At 30.0% G+C, this 7,500-nt stretch overlaps 1 non-coding gene and 1 pseudogene across 1 annotated transcript; both read left to right on the forward strand.

The window, feature by feature from the left end:
• Nucleotides 1–4,650: 4,650 nt before the first annotated feature.
• On the forward strand, nt 4,651–6,641 carry LOC129252566 (small subunit ribosomal RNA). The gene has a single exon (XR_008583514.1). It is a non-coding gene; the product is annotated as a small subunit ribosomal RNA (ribosomal RNA).
• A 590-nt stretch (nt 6,642–7,231) lies between these two features.
• Nucleotides 7,232–7,412, forward strand: LOC129252564 (5.8S ribosomal RNA; annotated as a pseudogene).
• Nucleotides 7,413–7,500: the final 88 nt, after the last annotated feature.

The following is a 7,500-nucleotide window of genomic DNA, read 5'->3' on the forward strand; positions in this document are numbered from 1 at the left end:
ACATTTTTGACAATGTGAGGTGTGCATGGCAAAAAACACTCACGGTGAAGGCATGTGATATAATATGAAAATATCAAAAGTTAACTAACCAATGATATTGAAGCATATAAATCGAATCATAACTATATGAAACTCGAATTTAAGCCATATTAAACTGGTAATATTGTGATTTTATGCCTGGTTTTCCATACGTTAGTTTAAATAGAAAAAATTTTCGAATATATATACATATATGAAGAATCTATATTCTAATACTAACATGTTATGGAATATAACCTTGGCATATTGGCACTAAAATATATAATAAAGACATTTCAAATCAAACTGAAATGTATTGAAATGAATTTTTCCCATACATTTTTGACAATGTGAGGTGTGCATGGCAAAAAACACTCACGGTGAAGGCATGTGAAATAATATGAAAATATCAAAAGTTAACTAACCAATGATATTGAAGCATATAAATCGAATCATAACTATATGAAACTCGAATTTAAGCCATATTAAACTGGTAATATTGTGATTTTATGCCTGGTTTTCCATACGTTAGTTTAAATAGAAAAAATTTTCGAATATATATACATATATGAAGAATCTATATTCTAATACTAACATGTTATGGAATATAACCTTGGCATATTGGCACTAAAATATATAATAAAGACATTTCAAATCAAACTGAAATGTATTGAAATGAATTTTTCCCATACATTTTTGACAATGTGAGGTGTGCATGGCAAAAAACACTCACGGTGAAGGCATGTGAAATAATATGAAAATATCAAAAGTTAACTAACCAATGATATTGAAGCATATAAATCGAATCATAACTATATGAAACTCGAATTTAAGCCATATTAAACTGGTAATATTGTGATTTTATGCCTGGTTTTCCATACGTTAGTTTAAATAGAAAAAATTTTCGAATATATATACATATATGAAGAATCTATATTCTAATACTAACATGTTATGGAATATAACCTTGGCATATTGGCACTAAAATATATAATAAAGACATTTCAAATCAAACTGAAATGTATTGAAATGAATTTTTCCCATACATTTTTGACAATGTGAGGTGTGCATGGCAAAAAACACTCACGGTGAAGGCATGTGATATAATATGAAAATATCAAAAGTTAACTAACCAATGATATTGAAACATATAAATCGAATCATAACTATATGAAACTCGAATTTGAGCCATATTAAACTGGTAATATTGTGATTTTATGCCTGGTTTTCCATACGTTAGTTTAAATAGAAAAAAATTCTCGAATATATATACATATATGAAGAATCTATATTCTATACTAACATTTTATGGAATATAACCTTGGCATATTGCCATTAAAATATATAATAAAGACATTTCAAATCAAACTGAAATGTATTGAAATGAATTTTTCCCATACATTTTTGACAATGTGAGGTGTGCATGGCAAAAAACAATCACGGTGAAGGCATGTGATATAATATGAAAATATCAAAAGTTAACTAACCAATGATATTGAAGCATATAAATCGAATCATAACTATATGAAACTCGAATTTGAGCCATATTAAACTGGTAATATTGTGATTTTATGCCTGGTTTTCCATACGTTAGTTTAAATAGAGAGTTATGGAATATAACCTTGGCATATTGGCACTAAAATATATAATAAAGACATTTCAAATCAAACTGAAATGTATTGAAATGAATTTTTCCCATACATTTTTGACAATGTGAGGTGTGCATGGCAAAAAACACTCACGGTGAAGGCATGTGATATAATATGAAAATATCAAAAGTTAACTAACCAATGATATTGAAGCATATAAATCGAATCATAACTATATGAAACTCGAATTTGAGCCATATTAAACTGGTAATATTGTGATTTTATGCCTGGTTTTCCATACGTTAGTTTAAATAGAAAAAATTTTCGAATATATATACATATATGAAGAATCTATATTCTAATACTAACATGTTATGGAATATAACCTTGGCATATTGGCACTAAAATATATAATAAAGACATTTCAAATCAAACTGAAATGTATTGAAATGAATTTTTCCCATACATTTTTGACAATGTGAGGTGTGCATGGCAAAAAACACTCACGGTGAAGGCATGTGAAATAATATGAAAATATCAAAAGTTAACTAACCAATGATATTGAAGCATATAAATCGAATCATAACTATATGAAACTCGAATTTAAGCCATATTAAACTGGTAATATTGTGATTTTATGCCTGGTTTTCCATACGTTAGTTTAAATAGAAAAAATTTTCGAATATATATACATATATGAAGAATCTATATTCTAATACTAACATGTTATGGAATATAACCTTGGCATATTGGCACTAAAATATATAATAAAGACATTTCAAATCAAACTGAAATGTATTGAAATGAATTTTTCCCATACATTTTTGACAATGTGAGGTGTGCATGGCAAAAAACACTCACGGTGAAGGCATGTGAAATAATATGAAAATATCAAAAGTTAACTAACCAATGATATTGAAGCATATAAATCGAATCATAACTATATGAAACTCGAATTTAAGCCATATTAAACTGGTAATATTGTGATTTTATGCCTGGTTTTCCATACGTTAGTTTAAATAGAAAAAATTTTCGAATATATATACATATATGAAGAATCTATATTCTAATACTAACATGTTATGGAATATAACCTTGGCATATTGGCACTAAAATATATAATAAAGACATTTCAAATCAAACTGAAATGTATTGAAATGAATTTTTCCCATACATTTTTGACAATGTGAGGTGTGCATGGCAAAAAACACTCACGGTGAAGGCATGTGATATAATATGAAAATATCAAAAGTTAACTAACCAATGATATTGAAACATATAAATCGAATCATAACTATATGAAACTCGAATTTGAGCCATATTAAACTGGTAATATTGTGATTTTATGCCTGGTTTTCCATACGTTAGTTTAAATAGAAAAAATTTTCGAATATATATACATATATGAAGAATCTATATTCTAATACTAACATGTTATGGAATATAACCTTGGCATATTGGCACTAAAATATATAATAAAGACATTTCAAATCAAACTGAAATGTATTGAAATGAATTTTTCCCATACATTTTTGACAATGTGAGGTGTGCATGGCAAAAAACACTCACGGTGAAGGCATGTGATATAATATGAAAATATCAAAAGTTAACTAACCAATGATATTGAAACATATAAATCGAATCATAACTATATGAAACTCGAATTTGAGCCATATTAAACTGGTAATATTGTGATTTTATGCCTGGTTTTCCATACGTTAGTTTAAATAGAAAAAAATTCTCGAATATATATACATATATGAAGAATCTATATTCTATACTAACATTTTATGGAATATAACCTTGGCATATTGCCATTAAAATATATAATAAAGACATTTCAAATCAAACTGAAATGTATTGAAATGAATTTTTCCCATACATTTTTGACAATGTGAGGTGTGCATGGCAAAAAACACTCACGGTGAAGGCATGTGATATAATATGAAAATATCAAAAGTTAACTAACCAATGATATTGAAGCATATAAATCGAATCATAACTATATGAAACTCGAATTTGAGCCATATTAAACTGGTAATATTGTGATTTTATGCCTGGTTTTCCATACGTTAGTTTAAATAGAGAGTTATGGAATATAACCTTGGCATATTGGCACTAAAATATATAATAAAGACATTTCAAATCAAACTGAAATGTATTGAAATGAATTTTTCCCATACATTTTTGACAATGTGAGGTGTGCATGGCAAAAAACACTCACGGTGAAGGCATGTGATATAATATGAAAATATCAAAAGTTAACTAACCAATGATATTGAAGCATATAAATCGAATCATAACTATATGAAACTCGAATTTGAGCCATATTAAACTGGTAATATTATGATTTTATTCCTGGTTTTCCATACGTTAGTTTAAATAGAAAAAATTTTCGAATATATATACATATATGAAGAATCTATATTCTATACTAACATGTTATGGCATATTGGTGTTATTGTATTTTATTCCTGGTTTTCTATAGTTAGTTTAAATAGAAATAAATTTTTGAATTCAAAATTTTATATTCTATACTAGCATTACATAGAAATTATCCTCAACTGTTTGTTTCTTGTATAAATACAGGAAATTAAACAGATGATGAAGAGAAAAAAATAAGAAAAACAAAAATTTATAAGAAAAATTAAATTTTAAACAAAGGAAAAGAGGAGAAAATTTTTTCAATCATATATATTTATGATTAAAAAATAGAATTATGAAATTATTAATTTCAATTCAAAGAGAAAAATTATGTAATATATGAAATTATTACATTAAAAATGCATTTGAAAAAAAAGTAAAATGTTATTAAGAATGATAAATTATTTGAAAATTGGCAAATATTAAGAAGAAATATCGTTCTTATATTTTTATATAAAATATATAATATAGAGAACGAAAATTCTTTTTCATAAAAAACGGTTTTTGAATTTTGATAAGAAAAGCTAAAGGGGGGTCGCCCCTTTACTTTTTATATACACCGTAATTTATGAAATTTTCAAATATGAAAAACAAAGAAAAATATATAAATACAAATATTATTCTGGTTGATCCTGCCAGTAGTTATATGCTTGTCTCAAAGATTAAGCCATGCATGTCTAAGTACAAACAAATTAAAAGTGAAACCGCAAAAGGCTCATTATATCAGTTATGGTTCCATAGATCGTTAACAGTTACTTGGATAACTGTGGTAATTCTAGAGCTAATACATGCAATATAAACACGGACCTTATGGAACGTGTGCTTTTATTAGACTAAAACCAAGCGATCATTTGATCGTTAAATTGGTTGAACTCTAGATAACTTGCAGATCGTATGGTCCCGTACCGACGACAGATCTTTCAAATGTCTGCCCTATCAACTTTTGATGGTAGTATCTAGGACTACCATGGTTGCAACGGGTAACGGGGAATCAGGGTTCGATTCCGGAGAGGGAGCCTGAGAAACGGCTACCACATCTAAGGAAGGCAGCAGGCGCGTAAATTACCCACTCCCAGTTCGGGGAGGTAGTGACGAAAAATAACAATACAGGACTCATATCCGAGGCCCTGTAATTGGAATGAGTACACTTTAAATCCTTTAACAAGGACCTATTGGAGGGCAAGTCTGGTGCCAGCAGCCGCGGTAATTCCAGCTCCAATAGCGTATATTAAAGTTGTTGCGGTTAAAACGTTCGTAGTTGAATTTGTGCTTCATACGGGTAGTACAACTATATATTGTGGTATGTACATTACCTTATGTATGTAAGCGTATTACCGGTGGAGTTCTTATATATAATTAATACAATGTATTTTTTATATATTCCTCCTATTTAAACCTACTTCAGTGCTCTTCATCGAGTGTTGTTGTGGGCCGGTACAATTACTTTGAACAAATTAGAGTGCTTAAAGCAGGCTCCAAATGCCTGAATATTTTGTGCATGGAATAATGAAATAAGACCTCTGTTCTACTTTCATTGGTTTTTAGATCAAGAGGTAATGATTAATAGAAGCAGTTTGGGGGCATTAGTATTACGACGCGAGAGGTGAAATTCTTGGACCGTCGTAAGACTAACTTAAGCGAAAGCATTTGCCAAAGATGTTTTCATTAATCAAGAACGAAAGTTAGAGGTTCGAAGGCGATCAGATACCGCCCTAGTTCTAACCATAAACGATGCCAGCTAGCAATTGGGTGTAGCTACTACTATGGCTCTCTCAGTCGCTTCCCGGGAAACCAAAGCTTTTGGGCTCCGGGGGAAGTATGGTTGCAAAGCTGAAACTTAAAGGAATTGACGGAAGGGCACCACCAGGAGTGGAGCCTGCGGCTTAATTTGACTCAACACGGGAAAACTTACCAGGTCCGAACATAAGCGTGTAAGACAGATTGATAGCTCTTTCTCGAATCTATGGGTGGTGGTGCATGGCCGTTCTTAGTTCGTGGAGTGATTTGTCTGGTTAATTCCGATAACGAACGAGACTCAAATATATTAAATAGATGCTTTCAGGATTATGATGTTGAAACTTATATAGCCTTCTTTCATGCGTACATCTTGAATGTACAAGTGTTTGAATGTGTTTATATAAGTGGAGTCGTACCTGTTGGTTTGTCCCATTATAAGGACACTAGCTTCTTAAATGGACAAATTGCGTCTAGCAGTAACGAGATTGAGCAATAACAGGTCTGTGATGCCCTTAGATGTCCTGGGCTGCACGCGCGCTACAATGAAAGTATCAACGTGTATTTCCTAGACCGAGAGGTCCGGGTAAACCGCTGAACCACTTTCATGCTTGGGATTGTGAACTGAAACTGTTCACATGAACTTGGAATTCCCAGTAAGTGCGAGTTATTAACTCGCATTGATTAAGTCCCTGCCCTTTGTACATACCGCCCGTCGCTACTACCGATTGAATTATTTAGTGAGGTCTCCGGACGTGATCACTGTGACGCCTCGTGTGTCACGGTTGTTTCGCAAAAGTTGACCGAACTTGATTATTTAGAGGAAGTAAAAGTCGTAACAAGGTTTCCGTAGGTGAACCTGCGGAAGGATCATTATTGTGTTCCATATCCGTAAGAAAAACAAACAAACAAACAAACAAACAGACAAGCAAACAAACGAACAAAAAGAAAAAAAAAAAAAAAAAAAAAAGAAAAAAAAAAAAAATTTATATAATTATTTTGAATCCATAATTCTTTTTATTCTTTTTCATTCAATTTGTGATCCATCAATTATATCATATTAAATATAATATATGATGGTACATTTTGTAATGTTTTTTCTTATTTTTTTCTTTTAAAAACCTTTAAACATGAAAATAAAAAGTTGTACTTATTATTCATTTGATTGAATGATAAGTTAATTTGTTCACAATAACAAAAGTGGTATATATTTATTATATTATTATATATACATAAAATGATTAAAAAAATACAAAATAATTGAATCATAATAAATACCACCACTGTATTATTGTTGAACTAAGACATTCGCAACTTAATAAAAATGTTTAGAGTTAAATATATTTGATATATATTATTGAAAGAAAATCAATTTATATATTATTAATATTATTTAATTTTACTCTTTCAATTAATATATGCAAAAAAAAATTGACATTTGTTATAAATAAAAATAAATAAAAAAATACTCTAAGCGGTGGATCACTTGGCTCATGGGTCGATGAAGAACGCAGCAAACTGTGCGTCATCGTGTGAACTGCAGGACACATGAACATCGACATTTTGAACGCATATCGCAGTCCATGCTGTTATGTACATTAAATTCAATTTTAAAGTACTGCTTGGACTACATATGGTTGAGGGTTGTAAGACTATGCTAAATAAGTTGCTTATTCTTTTATAAAAATAATTGAATTTAAGCAAATGTGTATATTATTGGATTTTAAATAATTCA

The sequence above is a fragment of the Anastrepha obliqua genome, unplaced genomic scaffold, assembly GCF_027943255.1.
Source record: "Anastrepha obliqua isolate idAnaObli1 unplaced genomic scaffold, idAnaObli1_1.0 ptg000269l, whole genome shotgun sequence".
Taxonomy (NCBI): Eukaryota; Metazoa; Arthropoda; class Insecta; order Diptera; family Tephritidae; genus Anastrepha; species Anastrepha obliqua.